This window comes from Hesperophylax consimilis, chromosome 31 (assembly GCF_061612785.1).
Source record: "Hesperophylax consimilis isolate HC1 chromosome 31, BYU_Hcon_1.0, whole genome shotgun sequence".
Classification (NCBI taxonomy): domain Eukaryota; kingdom Metazoa; phylum Arthropoda; class Insecta; order Trichoptera; family Limnephilidae; genus Hesperophylax; species Hesperophylax consimilis.
This window is the reverse complement of record NC_142866.1, coordinates 12,347,430-12,364,150: the sequence shown is the minus strand read 5'-3', so window position 1 is coordinate 12,364,150 and position 16,721 is coordinate 12,347,430. Positions and strand designations below refer to the sequence as shown.

The window sequence follows — 16,721 nt, the reverse complement described above, 5'->3', positions numbered from 1 at the left end:
ACTACCACTACCACACAAAACAAACCGATCGCTTAGAAATGACTGTCGAAATAAGCCATTAGTTAATAAAGAAAACAATAATAGATCAGGACAATTCAAACAAATAACACTATCTTTTATTGCCCTCTTGAGCGCGGATATAAATGCTGACCTTTTGCTTCATTTTTGACTCCATCATAAATAATCTCGCCCGCAAAACTATAAAAATATGTGTTATTCCGCGTTTTACTGCCCAAGTTTCTTGCTTACGCTCTGATATCACCATAATAGTGGGAACCCGAGCCGAGGAGAGAGAAATAACAACGGGAATTGAATAAAACTAATAGCCTTATTTGTCCCGAGGCTTCATTGCTTCATCCCCGTTTAGGAAAAGGAACCAAGCAAATAGATTTTCTTAGCGAACTATCTCCTTTATTATTATTTGTGTTATTTTGTCAAACCTGCATAAGACTCAGCCAGATGGATGTTTCGAATATTACGGCTTATCAAATAAATCTTATTTTGTTGATATAAAATATGCTTTGGAAAACTTTTTTATACGGATAAGTAAAATAAAATTACAAACAGTAACAAGCTCTGAAATATCTATCCTAGACCCTATTTTTTCACATTGAAACGTTTTTTTTTTCAACAAAATTTCTTGAAAACTTTCAGTTGAAATCTTGGGTTAATCTAGAAGAACATTATTCATATTAATCAGGAAGGTAAAGAATTATAATTTTTGTCTTTCTTCATAAAATAACTTCATTCAAACCATAAATTATTGATAAATGTAATAATTTTTTTCATTCCTAGCCGACATGTACCCGGCGTTGCTAGGGGACTGGGTGTATTTTTAAGGTGGATATAATATTATTATATTGTAATAATTATTTGTTTCACTTGATCGGGCCATGTCTTCCTCGGCCATCTTCGACCGTTCACTTCCAAGTCATTTCCCATCATTTGCTTCATGTAGTATCATAAAATCTATCATTATTCTAATTACTGTTCTACTTTATTAATTCGACTCCGTATCTCATTTCAGTGCAAAGATAATGCATCAAGTCTTTCTGGAGCGTCCCCGACTTCTTTTACCATTCAAATCACTTTCTAAACACCCCACGCACTAATAAGTACAAACGTTGACATTTTATGATACATAAATACTTTAAAATTTTCTTCCTGTGGAGTTGGCTTGACTTCAGTTAACTTGTATATTTATCTCGTATATTATATAAAAGCTGTTTGTTTCTTAAAAAAATAAATAAATAATCTTAATAAAGCAGAAAAAATACATTTTATTCATTGCAATGTATTTAATAAAAGATTACAAATAATTGGTACAAAGGGCTTTAAATTCTTAACACGCCTAAAGCAATATAAATGTTCTTGCGTAACAAATTTAATTCTAGTAAATTAAAACCACACACAAGTATCGGCAACGTAATCCTTATTTAATTTACCAAAATATTCGAACGATTTTTTCCGTGTATAAAATTGAAACGAATGGTCAGAAGGGTGTTCCACGTGGAGTTGGGGGTTGAATCGATATACCGCTGTTAAAATTTCGATCCCTTGGTTTGGGAGGGCTTACCTCGGAGCTATCGGCGGTCGGCGGTGAAATAATCCGACACGGATTCGCCTGCGCCTGTGACTCTGGCTAAATTGACCCCATATTTTGTGATCATTTTATATTTATTTACAAAAACCTTTCCATGTTCCTCGTGGATCATAGGTATGAATAGAACCAATCGCCCGTTTTTGCCGATCACTTGAAATGTTTTGTTCATGTATGGTTGCCCGAACAACAGTAAGTTGTCACATTAATGTTGTAATAAAGAAAATATGTAATATACATGTAAAATTTTTCATAGATGTAGGTCATAAAAAATTAACAAGCTAAGGGTCGAGGGTTCAAATCTCAGCATGCGCAATTAATTTTTACTAATTAAATTTATATTAATTTTATAATATTCCAATTGGGGACTGTTTCCAAACGGCTGGGATCAATTAGGACTCTTGTGCGCTTTCACTTAAAAAACTTTGTGTCTCAGTAATGTAGGTGATATAAGTACAGGTAAATCATTTTAAAGAAAGTCTTGCTTGTGTTTCGATGGTTTAAAACAATAATCATATTTGTGTTAGGAAGCTGAAAATAAAAAGTAAAAAGCACGCTTTCGAATTTAATTGCGAGTCTACATTGAAACGGAATTAATAAATGTCACTACGCACGCACTGTCTTTTTCAAATTTGCGGGGTAAAAGGAGATTGCGGACGGGTGTTCCAGTCCAGTTTGAATAATTGTTTTAAAACTTTGTATATTATCGGTGTAAACAAATACATTCAAACAATACATTTCCTCTTTAAAATGAGTTGACTGTATACTACTATAGGTAGCACGTATCTCATGATATTATCTCCCGAGGAAAGTCGTTTCAGACAGCGAATAGCGGAAGAATCTTAAATCTAAAGCTGCATTAATGCACGGGACACAGTTTGTCGCCACATAAATTCGAATATCCACGGAAATCACCCATAAAGGTGAATGTTTACATTTTTTCTATTAAGTTCACGGACCAAAAAGTCAAAGAGCCATTACTCAACATCCGAAACACATTTTGTGGGGAGAACCCCCTTCTACTCCGCGCCCCTCAGTGTGTTCCCGCCTGAAGTTGCTTTAAATGATGATTAATGACTCGGCTCCCGTCAAACAAGACAGAAAAGTAATTTGTTTATAATTCGTTTGGACCTCTCCTCCGGGTCGCACCTTTAATTAGGTTTGCCAAGGAGGGCCTGCCTGCCCACCCCGCGCCTCATCATCCCGCTCGAGCGGCACTCATTAACAGAGTCGAGATAATCGTGTGACAAGACGACTCTGTTCACCGCTCCAATCCGCACGATATCAGCCGACCACTGTTGCTTCTTGTTTACCACTGTAATTAACAGTTTACAGTCAAACCGTTTTGCTTCTACATCCATTTGCCTCGCCACAACAAAGCTCTCACAACAGAATTGCAAAACTTTTCTGATGAATATTGTAATTTTACAGGCGTGCTTCAAATGAGGGAATTATTCACTTAAAACTTCTCGTACTTCGCAGACACAAATGAACCCACCCCTAACTTATATTAAATCACACTTGTTTTCTAGAAAAATGATACCCATTTCTCCGGAACAAGTAAGCAGACTGAATAAAGTGCCCCTTTTAACGCATATTCTCAAACAAACGAATGCATTGTTTCTGTACACAACACAGACGCTAAAATAGGAAAGGTTCTTGTTGAACCCTTTAATCATTCCATTTAACTGATTTCCAGTTACATTAGGGTTCGTTTCTAAATATATATATTCGAAACCACTGTTGGTCGACATTTTTCCATTATTCGTATAAGCCACACCCAAATAATAATATTCTTAAAATATGTTTTAATTGACTCCCAAGTCGCCTCCTTCTTGTGAAGATCAAACATCGCCTTGTTTTGGGCGACCACGACAGACTAAATTATCTCTCGGGCAAACAATATAATGGGAAAATGAATGCTTACTGAATATAATTACGCCTTCAGTTTGCGGCAGCGTGTAATTTAATTTGCTTTTAAGAAATAAGGTCATATTTAGATATTCATTAAAGCTTTCTGAGTTCATCCGGAATTTTATCAAAACCTAATGAAAATGGTTTCTTATAATATAATAAGAAAACTGAAGAAATTTAATTTAGATTTCCCGGAAAAAATTATATATACAAATGAGAGCTTATTATACATATCTAGGCTTTTTGTGATAATTAATGGTAATTTCCAGGAGTAATTAAGTGCATAAGTGATTCAGATCTTCCTTGCCTTTATCATTTCTGCTCCGGTTTGAAAGCCATGTGTTACCTCTTCGTGTGATATTATTTATTGTATCTTGTGCAAAGGCCTCTTACGCTGAGCTTCAGTTAATTAATGATACTGTACTGACTAATAAGCTGATCATTAGTATCATTCCACTACGTATATCAATTTTGGGTAGATGATTGCTAGCTAAGCGCCCCTGAGGTGATGTCTTACAAAAACGGCGCTATACAAATTAGCAAGATATATATAAATAAATTTCCAGATTTTTTTTTCCTCAGTTTGAAATGCTTCCATATATATATATAATTCGAAAAAACACATAATAACGTTTTACACACTAAATAAAATTACCTTTGAGTATTTAAAATTGTTATTTCTAATATAGAAAATTTTTAATATCAAATATGAAAAATGTATTCAAAAAAGCAAAATTTTCACCTCCAAACAATACAGCGATATTTCAAACAATCAAAAATCAGAAACAATACAATATTTCTAAAACACATTATTTTTATTCAAGAAATTTGTAAGAAAATTGTAACCAATTTTTATCTCGTTCATATAATAAAACATAAGAAATAGGTTAAACTGATTATTATTTAATTAATTGCATATTACGTTTAATATATTTGAGATATACTAAGAATAATAATCTTTGTAACATAAACATAAGCATAAAGTCTAAAAATACTTTTATTAACTATGGAGGTGTTCAAAAACTATAGTATAAATTATATTTTTACTGAAGACTAGGATGACCAATAAACATCAAAATAAATACCCATGTATCCACACAACTTCCAAATATAGGATGCCGTAATCCAATCGACCCTGGGTAGACAGAGCTTTGGTGCAGTATCTCAAAAATCTTTAATTGGCTGATGGAAAGATTTAGTAAATCAGAGTTTCAGAAGGCTGCCCCCACATTTTTCTCCTTTTAGTGGTACCTACCCTCGCGATACTACGATATTACGGCACCACCAACACGCGAACGTGGGAAAACTGCAACTAAAGCATTCCCTAACTTCTGCAGGTAGAGCTGCCATGAGAAAAAAAGATTACCCAATAAAATCGAATCAAATGTTCTAGGACTGTTATTTTATAAATACATATTTACTGTCCTAATTCTATTCAGTATTCTACACCCCGGAGACAATCAATATGAATTATCAATAGTTGTGCCAATTCACTTCATTGACCTGTTGACTGTGATGGCGTCCGTGACTTTGAAAAAAAAGGCACACCGAAAAATCGTTCGTAATTTATTCTAAGAATCATCAAATAATAATTCCTGTATGCAACAAATAAAAAGTTTTTTATGAAGCATTATTTGGCCCAAGTGATTCTAAACTTAATTTTCATACAGTTCAATTGTACATAAGGGTTAAAATAGCTTTAAAAAATTTCATGTCCCATTCATAGTCGACTGGTTGATACGATTGCATATTGATCGTTGACTGATTCAATTGAAGCGATTGACAACAATTATTGATACTTCTCATTTTTATCTCTCGGAATGATCGTATCGCTAGGCGATAGTCCATTCAATTGCACTCTTTATCGATCCCTTTAATATATAGTTTCTTCGCCGATAGAGATTTATTTCGTAAAATCTTAATATCATTACTGTTTCCGTAGAGCTCCACAAAGAAACTGGGACGACAATATTACCGCTCAATTGAAGTTCCATCGATCGCACTTTAATGGACATTGTCAATAATATAAGTATTATAATTGTCTCGTCTCCTTTAGCCAGGTTGTTGGCAGGTACATCAATAAATAACGTTCAATATAAAAGTGTGACAAGAATAGATCATCTTAAAATAAAGGGCAATTTATCTGGCCTTTTTCCAACAATATTGCCAGTGTCTGCAGCGCAAAACAATCGACCTGTCAAATGATTCATATTTTATAACAAGAAATTGAAACTGTATCTTCCAAGGTTCAGAAATAGCTGGACAGACCATTATAAAATATACCATTCTGTTCTATTTAGAAAGGGTGAAAAATGGCACAGCGCTGTGGGGTGTTACACGTCAAACAGTCATGTCCAAAATAAGGGGAATCCCCGTTGTATCAAATGGCCTGTTTTTGATAAATGCATCATGGTACGCTCGTTGCACAGCGAGGAGTGAATGTGGAAAAACATCATTAGGACTAGTTTTCACGTTCGTGGGCTGAGTTGAGTGTAAAATAAATTCGATGCACACGATCAAAAATAGAACGTTTCCGATGGAGTAAAACACGCTTATTGTAAAGAAATATTTATTAAAATATCATTTTTGGTATCAAAGATTTATTAACATCTACCGCATACGAGTCCCAAATTGGGCAGAGCTAGTGGGACTATGCCATCCTCTTGTGAGGTATTTTATTAGGCTTTAGGCAGTTGAGAGGGCAATTATATGAGAAAGCTGTAGGTCGGGTTGAACCTGGCTTAAGATCTGGTTACTAAATACGGCATTCCAACCAAAGTTTAGATTGAGAATATTGGTCTTACACTGCAGCGACACGGAGTACATCACACCGGAACGGGCCGCAAATACTCTGAGGGACTTTTCTTTTTTGTTCCGTTGTAGTTTTTGTTTCAATAAAAGAAAAGCGAATAAAGAAAAAAAGGTTTTTCATTATATTTTAATGCGAATCTTTTCGTGCACTTCATTGATAAGCGTTTGCACGTAAGTGAATTTCGAGCACTTGCCATAACGATTATGTAATAGTGTAATTTTCTAGGCAGCTACATCTTGTCACTGCTCCATAGGGATCCATTTGGGGTGGCATTGACGCCGGTGCATCCATACCTTATGTAGCCTGCCTCCTGTAAAGGGGAACGATAAATAACTCACAAAGAGCGGCTATATTTCACCCGACCTACCTTCCTAGCTGCTAGCTGGTTGCTACTACCTCCGAGCTGCTAGGTACAAGTCCTAGCTACTTGGGTAGTAATACATTTCTCCTGCAGGATGCAGCTCACAGATGAAAAATTATATTTGCTGCACACACTGAGCAATTTTATTTTATTAATTATTAAAGATAATATTAGCGATTTCTAAACGAAAATCTGAAACAGAAAAATCAGAAAAGGATACGGTCACATCTAGGACTCGAACCCAGAACTCTTGTCTTTCCGGGACACCGCTCTACCACTGAGCTAATGGGACCCTATCCCCCTCGGTCACTTTTAACTGTATCCTTCGAATAAGAACTACCAACATTGTCTTCATTTATTTCACCTCACTTTTTTATTGGCAACTATCTTTATGTGTGATCGCAAGATTCAACCCGAACTAAATGCAACCTAGACAGCGTCTTTTTAGATAAACCTATCTTTTTTATTAATGTGCGACATCTATTGACTTTTCTGCAAGTCTAGAATGAATATTTATTTTTCGGAATAACTTTATTAAATAAAACCTCAAATTGTAATATTTAATTATTGAAGATTGACCTGAAATTTTAATATTTAATTATTGAAAATTGTGATATTTAATTATTGGGTTCGAATCCTAGATGTGACCGTATCCTTTTCTGATTTTTCTGTTTCAGATTTTCGTTTAGAAATCGCTAATATTGTCTTCTATAATTAAATATTACAATTTGAGGTTTTACTCAATAAAGTTATTCCGAAAAAAAAAATATATATATATATATATATATCTTAAACGATGATATTATCAATTTTCTTCGCGCTCCACACGCTCTTTGTCCGATTCAAAGTAAATCAATGTACAAGAAATTGTTAGCAAAATTCTTGCTTGAAAAGGCTATGTAATAATAACAATAATATGTTGTCAAATATGAAAGTATCACTAATTAACAATTTTGTCAGTAGCCCAGTAAATAAGATGCTTTAATTTTTTTTTTATTTATTAATTTTATTTTAGTAATTTGTACATTAAAGTTTACAAATGACTAATTAATTTTTACATATTAATATTCTATGTTTTTTCTTGTTTTGTGTGGCTTCTACACAACATCTTCAATTTTTATTAATAGCAGTTGAAAGGGTCAAATTCGATGCTTACAGAAGGTGGGTACCTTTTTTATGCAACAACTCACTTTCTTATCGGCAATAGTTTGTCTTGTTATACTATTACCCTTACAGTCCGAACTTTTATTCAAACAATTTAAGGTCAGAAAATTAAGTGCATTATACTTCTACCATGCAACATTACAAATTTATAAAAACTGTATTCAAAATAAAATTGCACCCTTTAAAAATAACAGAAATCTTAGACAAACGTCAATACTTCCTACTCCTAAATGTAAAAAAACAATAGGACAGTTCAACCATGAATATCTCGGAGTTAAATTTTTTAACTCATTACCAGAAAAAATTAGAAACATGAATGCAAATATAAACGAATTCAAAAGCCACCTTAAAAAGTATTCCGAACAGTTGAACTGAATCGTACCAAATATAAACAAATATAACAACACCCCCATACACACAAGCCCTGCTTATTTATGGGGGTACATCGAATACTTATATTATGTAATTAATAACCTACTATATTGTGTAATTATATTATGTAATTGTAATATTATGTAATTCGTGTATCTTTTTTACTAATAAAAAAAACTAAAAAAAAAAAAAAAAAAAAAAAAAAAATACTTTTGAATGATAATGTAGAGAACCGTTCCTTGTTGACAAAAATGTAACTTCAAGCATATGGTTCTTTAATCATTACAGTGACTACAAACTGTACAAACCTGCCGCCCTGCTCCAGTTTGACTACGGAAGGTTAGATCGCTACCGTAGCACCGAGGCGCCGTAGCACCGTGATGCCGCCTATCGCCGTAGCGCCGCGTAGCACCCTTTAAATGCTAATCCTAAATGCATAATTTAGGTACACCCAAAGCTTTTTTATGTTATTGATTCTTATTTTTTAAGTGACTTTTAAAAGAACATTCATAAAACGATAATTTAATTTTTGATAACTTGGTTTACCTCATTGTAATATTATTTAATTATCGAAGAAGATGATATTAACAACTCTCAATTGAATATGATACAGATAAAAAACACAGAAAATTAAAATTTTACGGTAAAAAGGCAACTGACAAGACAACAATTTATTGAAGATATTGTGAATAATTCTTTAAGTCAGGTAGGAGATCTATAAAAGTGTCTGAATTTAATAAGGTTTAATAGCTTAATTGGTAAAGACCAGAACCGTTTAGTAAAATAAATATAATTTTTTTTTGGGATTTTTTTGTGCGAGAATCAAAACAGGAGGCTTGTGTTAAGCTTGAATTTAAGGAGTTTTATTGTAAGTGGCCTGAATCCTAATGTTACTCGACGTGGTCCATTGCCTTGATAAAAGATTCTTGGTTTGAGTTCCAGTTGCGACCGTTTTTTTATTTATTTTCTGTTTCTTTATGTATTTTTTGTCTTATTGTATTCTGTATTTTCATTGAGAGTTATTTATATTATCTTCTTTGGAGATTAACAATTTATATTCCTATTTAACCGTATTAAATATAATATCTAGATTCCGCAATAACAACATGCATACATGTGAGAAGTATTAGTCAATTACTCGGTTAATGGTTAAACAGTTCTTTCACTTTAATGTTTTCTCTGAATAGTTTTAAATTTTTTTTCCTCCCATTTGTATTGTCAAACCTAAGTATGAAACAGTGAAAATATTGTTTTATAGTAGGATCTTCATATCACTCGAAGGAAAAAGTCGTGTACGTAGCTTTAGTCTAGAAATTTATTCAGGGAGCAGAATTTAAAAGAAATTTATTGCTTTTTGTCTCTCTTTAAACTCATACTTTGAGATATACGTAAAAAATGCTGATTTCGGTATGGAAATGAACCGCATACAATTGAGCTTCGTTGTACTGCGCATTTATACGGGTTTTATTTCATACTGAAATTTTGGGTCGTCTCACATGTTACAGGTAATAAAAAAACTTTTTTCAACCAAATATACAAGTTTAATATGGTTATATTGTTAAATTATTCCACAAAATTATGTTTCAATTATTAAAAAGGTGATTCTACTATTGATAACACTAGAATAAAAGTGAACATACCTACATTACTTTAAATTAATATGTAACATAGATCGTGTTTCAAACTCATTCTGCAAATCTTTGGGAGGTGGTCATTCAGATTGATCTAAAAAAATAAAAAATAAGTGTGTTTTAATCGATGCAATTTTAATTATCACCAAAAAATGTAATAAAAATCTTCCAGTGTGATCGCAGCTTTACTTTTACGAATTATGCACGCGTTCGGGTAACAAAATGGTTATCCTCACATTTAAAATCTTAAATAGAATAGCTGACCGAGCGGGACGAAACAATAATCAAAAAGGTGTGTTGTAAGAACGTTTTAGTAACCACACAAAAATAAAAAAATTATCATTTCTTTTCATTATTTGGGCACTAGTTTTTTACCCCTCAAAGTTTCACGATATTAAAATAATAAAATAATACTAAAAATCAAATGAATCCAGTCTTAATGAATCATTCTTACGTGCTGGTTTAGGTTGGTATAGTTCAAATGATCTTAAGGCCGGTTTAAAGCTGTTTTAATTTTATGAATGTGATTGACGCGATGATTCTGTGCCAAGATCGAGTTGTATAACGGTTTAGCCTCTCTGCCTGCCCTCGATAGTTAGTTACTTAGAATGTGTTTTTTTAGTGCATAGTTTGTGTGAAGGCAAACGAATGAACACTTACTGAAACTTTGCGAAGTTTTGAAATAGAAAGGAATTTCCAAAACGTCATTTTGATCTTATTTCATACCCAGATGATATCTGCCGGTAAGTTTATTGGCTTCCCGGCTCGGCCTGCCGCGGAATTTATTCACTTTTATGACTCACTCGGAGTCACTTTCCCCATATAAAAGTGAGAAACATTCCCGACCCCAAACTATGCGCGCACCTGCCCCTTTTAAACAGTCTGGCCGCGTAGCGGGGAAAATACCCCGCACTCAAATGAAAAGTGCACGAAATATTCAATGAAACGGCACCAACGTTTCATAACGCAACAGCACAAAACATTCAATTCAGAATGTGTGAATCGTTTAATCAAAATAAAAGCAGGAAGGATTTCTACCTTTACATGTTATTTGATACACGGAGAAAAATTACTAATATTGAATATTACTAATTATTTAAGAATCTCTGCAAATTATTCAAAATCCGGTTAAATACAGGATTACAGGCCCTTAACAAACGAATTTATTGGTTTCCTAATAAACTTTTAGTAAGATATGAACGTATTATTACGATGTCGGAACACATGTTTATAAATATTCTATTATCAAGGCAAATGCAGGCGCATGAACACATGTTCCGATATATTACCAATTACTAAAAGTTTATCAGAAAACGGCCTGCAATCCCGTTTTAAACCTGGATTACCAATAATTTGAAAATATTTTTAACAAATTGGTTTTATGTACTAATTTTTCTCCATGTACGTGCAGTACTTTTAGTATAACATTGAAACTTATTTGCCTATAAAAAAAACATCTTCGACATACTTTTGTTTTTATATTGTTTATTTTTTTCTCACATCTCTCTATAACAATTTTTTTAATTTTATTTTAACCTTAGGGTAACCTTTAAGGTTTTCTAAAAAAAATATTAGTAAACATCTATTTAAAGACATTGTGCTCTTTTTCTTATTTTTCTAAGCAACACAAATTTTTACTATATTTTTTACCTTCACATTCATGTAAAAATATTTCGTTAAAGTTTTTTTTTACTGCTAATATTTAATCTGCGAGAAATGCATAATTATATAGGTAAATTCCCTATTAAATTTCCTATATTATACTGTTAATTACTGAACAAAACTGTATTTTCTCCTTAAATAAACAATACATGGCCTATGACTTTCTCATTTTGACTAAAGCCATGTTTAGTGGTCAAATCTGAATAGATAGGTTCTCTCTAACTTTCCGCTTACCCATCTGTTTCTTTTCCAGTACTTTTTTCATCCTCACAGCATTCCGTTTTTGGTAATCACTTAAAAAAGAAAATAAAGTACGTATTGATATACCGCAAATAGTGTTTTTATCAAGAACTGAACCATTTTGTAAGTTGAATAAGAACCCACTGTACATAGTTTACACGTGGGTAGTACAGTTCTCAGTGTATGTGGAAAACCACAATGGACGTGTGTGAATAAAAACGCACTTTGAGCGCGGAGCGTATTGTTCTTTTCCGCCGTTTTCTTCTTTCCTTTGAATCGATGTGAAAGTAATGTTAGCAATCCATCCCGGGTTTAATCCCGGGGGAGGAAGGCCTCCTCCGGTGTCAAGCTTTTATTCTCTGAAAGAACAATGGTAGCACGTTTGACTCTAATAGATTTAGGGTTTCTTTGTATGAAAAAACTCAACTTACGATACCAGTAAATTCTTTAAAAAACGTTTTATCGCCCTCAATGCTATAGTTTTATAGTTATAACTGCACTTTATTCGGACAATGCTATTTCCCTGACTTCAAAGCTAGTCAACTCACCATCGCAGATATCAGATTACGAACAGCTGATTCTTTTTTTAAATTTATCAGTAGTTATTTAATTTCATTATATACTAACCACACTCTTAATCACTAAACTCATGAGGCCCCTTTCGTGAATAATTAATAACATTATTATATTACTATATAATGTTCTACTTCAAAGAGTTTAAATTGTGTTTTATTTAATTAGTTCTTTTTAAAAAAATACATCTGAATTTACTGCCTAGCATAAATACTCAACCAGGGTAAAAAGCCAAACTATACTGATTATTTCCAGTTTGAATACATTTTTTGGACTGAGAAATATTAAATTTCATTCAACGAAAATAAATAATGCTCTACCAAACCAAACAAAAAAATTACATAATTAATATTGTTTAAACTGAACTAAAACATGGCTGAGAGATAATCAGATTGCATACATTACAAAGATAATGTAGAGATGACTTTTTTATTGAATAAAAGGTTAATTCATATCAACAAACAAGTCCTGCTAAGCCAATTGAATTGGCTTGTCAACAGGTGCTTAAAGTTTAGTTACATATACATTTTTATAAGTTATAATTTACATCTTACATCTACAGAATCAACAATTTTTTCATACAATTTTTCATACATATTAAAGTAAAAAAAAATTTCCGATTGCCAATTTTTCATCATATATTTAGCCTTATTCATAGACTTACATTGCTTTATAGTGTCAGATAATAAATTAAATATCTTCGGTATGTTGTATTCAAACGTCCTCTGTCCGTATTTATTATTAAATTTCGGAACTATTAACCCTTCATTGCTTGTGAATAAAGTACTGTATTTATGTTCTAATTTTTCTTTATGCTGCGGGGTAAATATATACTGAATAGCCTTAACGGGTAAAATTTTTGCACTCTGAAACGCAACGGTGTATTATGTCTCTTTTTAAAAATATTAGGGACGACTAGTAATTTTACAATTGCGTTTTGTACAACTTGGACTTGTTTCCAATTTGTTATAGTAGTATTTCCCCATATGGTTAATCCACATTTTGTAACAGATTCTGCCATTGACATATACATTTTTTTAAGTGTTTCAATTGATAGGAAAAAATTAATGTGTACATTCTGCCAGCAATTGATCTGAGTCTTTTACAGGTTTTTTTCAATATGTTTGTCCCATTTGAAGATAGATACTAAATACAAAATGTAAAAACTACAGGTTGTCTCGAAACAGGAACCCTGCCTAATGAGGAGGACTTTAAACACTGTGACGTTATTCTTGTGCTTAACTTCATACTTAAATCGTGTAAAAATGTTGACTTAGTATTTAATAAAAAAGTGGGTGTGTCAAGCCTACGCAAGACAGAAGTGAAACTTCTAGTATTCCTCTCTCTCTATTTTCATTTCATCATCTCTATTTTCTCTCTTAGGTTAGTTTGAAAATTAGAGGTTAAATAATTCAACGACGAAGCATGGATTTGCTTTTTCTAATATTTTCTTATAGATGAATGACGTTCGATTAATGTATAGTTCCAAAAATTTTCAATTTATTCACAAGTATACAATATTACATAAATAACAATATTACAATTAAAAATTACAAAGAAATTACAATGACAATGATGTGTTCATCACCTCTATCTCGTCACTACTCATTTTTAACACTGAAATTCTGTACCAAACCGTATGAACCACAATCAATTACGTATTTCACTCGTATTACACTCACGACGCAGTATACTAACCAAGCAGCTGATGCTTGGCGTGGCGCAGTTCGCTGGTGTCTGAGAGAGAGGAAAGAAGAGAAGAGAGAGAACGTTCGTGAGCGGCTCCCCCACCTCAACAAGCGCATATGGTGAGAGAGGGACAGTGAACGGTGAGCGGTGGTGGGGGTACCCGCATTTTCGTGTCGATCCTGACTCGGTTTTACTCCGTCCCCGAAAATCCATTACGCGCCTAAAGAAGTTTCACTTCAAAAACTTATATGTATGCTAAACACATAAAACTTGCTTATATGAAATTTTGTTAATTTATATAAAATTTGGTCAAATTATTCATTTTCTTGTTAAATTAGGTCTGGAGGTCTTTATCGAATGTTTTGACAAATTTCATAACTTGTTATGAGGAAGTCAGAAAACGTGTTCTCAAAAATTATAATATTTTCGCATCTCCTACATTGTATTTATTCGGACAAGTCCACCTGCGTGGAACACGTGTTCAAATATTTACGACTTTTATTTTATTATGAAATGGTCATGCTATCACATTTTAAAAGTATCTTTAAAATTACTATTATTTCGGTACAGCTCCCTAATTATCGCACATCCCCGTGTATATTGGATTAGTGTTTATCTTCCCTTCATGAATGTATTACTGGCCTCAGAGGTCGGTCCTCTCCTCCAGCGCCAGAAGATGAGTATTGTATATTTAGTTGAACCGCCCTCGATCCGAAAGGTTCACATTGGGGTAATAATGCTCCAGTTAAATAAATTAGTTCAGAAAGCGCTGTCTGTAATGCTATTTGTTCTGAAGATATCTACCGAATACTGATAGGCCGGCCAAAGGTAGAGCATTCTTAAATACATTTTTTTCCAAAGGCACTTTTGGTAATTATCAATCAGATTGAAAGGTTCTTTCAATTTATATAGAAAGGTTCACAATTCTTTTGAGAGCTTACGGACCTTTTCACAAAGAATCGCTGCTAATAAATAAGCAAAAAATATGTTTTTTTCCGAAATTTATTTATTTTAACAAAATATATTTTTATTCCATTTGAAAGATTGAGCAAAATACAGATTTATCTCCGGCGATACACGTGTAAATTTGAAGTCGATAAACTTAGAGGCGAGAGAATCCATTTGAGAAATGATATGTACTGAGAGTGGAAGTTTTTACCTTCAAGTTGAGATGCGAATCACTCAGCAACTTTAGTTCGGGATTGAGACGTGCGTTTCATATTCAACGGATCTCATCTGTCCACGTTAAATGAACACATTTTCTAGATTGAAACCCAAAAGGGAACCATTTTTCTCACATAACTGGCGTTGATCAAGAGAAGATTATTTGTTTTCCCGAGTGGGGCTTCTAAAACTTTTATTTAATGCATACATTAAATAAAATTACATTAAATAATAATAATTACATTACATTAAATACATACATCCACATGATGCACAGATGGGGCCTTAAAGAGTCGGCGATGTGTGAATGTGGTGCGGTGCAGACTACCGAACATGTGGTCAACGAATGCCCGCTCCATTCATTCCCCGGCGGGATTGATGAGGTCCACATGGCGACGCCTGAGGCCCTAAAATGGCTCGCAGATCTAGATGTCCCCCTCTGACCCCCCACCATACGAAAGAAGAAGAAGAAGAATGCATACATTTAAAAAAAAAGAATTATATGTATTTATTTATTGGATAAACTTTTCTGTGACTTTTGTAGGTTATACCCATCAGTGTAATATATCATCGAAGAAGAAGATAATTCTAATAAATCTAAACGGACTATGAAACAGAACAAGACACAGAAAATAAAAAAATAACAAGTCTCAGTAATAACATTTATCAGAGTATAGACAGTGATTCTGGGATTGATTCCCAGTTGAGACATTTATTTTTATTTTATGTGTCTTGTTCTGTTTCATGTTTCGTTTGGATTTGTTAGTATTATCTTATTATTCAAGAATTTCTGTTTAAATCTTTGAGATTATTGTTTTTCTAGACAGCAGAAAAATTTGAGTATTTTTAACGAGCTCTGGCATCAATTTTCATTCAATATCCGCAGCTTTTCGATCTAAAATTTTTAAATCAATCCATGTATATCTCATGAGCTATGAGACTGAAATGTTAACATAGTTATTCAAAATAGTTTTATAATTTCATACCCAAAACTATGACATATCATAAACGTAAGTTAACTATGGCGTTTTTATATACTTTCATAGGTATACCAGGACATATATATATATATATATATATATATATAACACTTTCATACCTAAACTCGGATAAAATTCATATACTTTCTTACGTAAGCTAAGACGTATTTCATATACTTATATACATACACTAAGACATAATTCATATACGTGCTAACGTAAACTAAGACATATTCCATATTATTTCTTAAGTAAACTAGGACATATTTCATACACTTAAATAAGTAAACTAGGCCATGTTTTATTTAAGCTTATCATATTTCATATCTGTACTTTCATATGTAAACCAGGACATACTTCATTTGCTTTCGTACGTCGTAAGCTAATACGTGTTTAATATACCTGTATACTTAAACTAAGACGTATTTCGAGTACTTAGTAAACTAGGGCATATTTCATACATTTACTATGACATGTTTATAATACTATGGTACGTAAACTAGGATTTGATTCGTTTAATTTCTCGTTTGGGAAAAACAGCGCCACTTGATCGCGTACA

At 32.9% G+C, this 16,721-nt stretch overlaps 1 protein-coding gene across 1 annotated transcript in view; it reads left to right on the top strand.

The window, feature by feature from the left end:
* Window positions 1–16,721, top strand: part of LOC149409468 (discoidin domain-containing receptor 2-like) — a 628,632-nt gene that overhangs the window by 477,030 nt on the left and 134,881 nt on the right. The window lies entirely within an intron of this gene.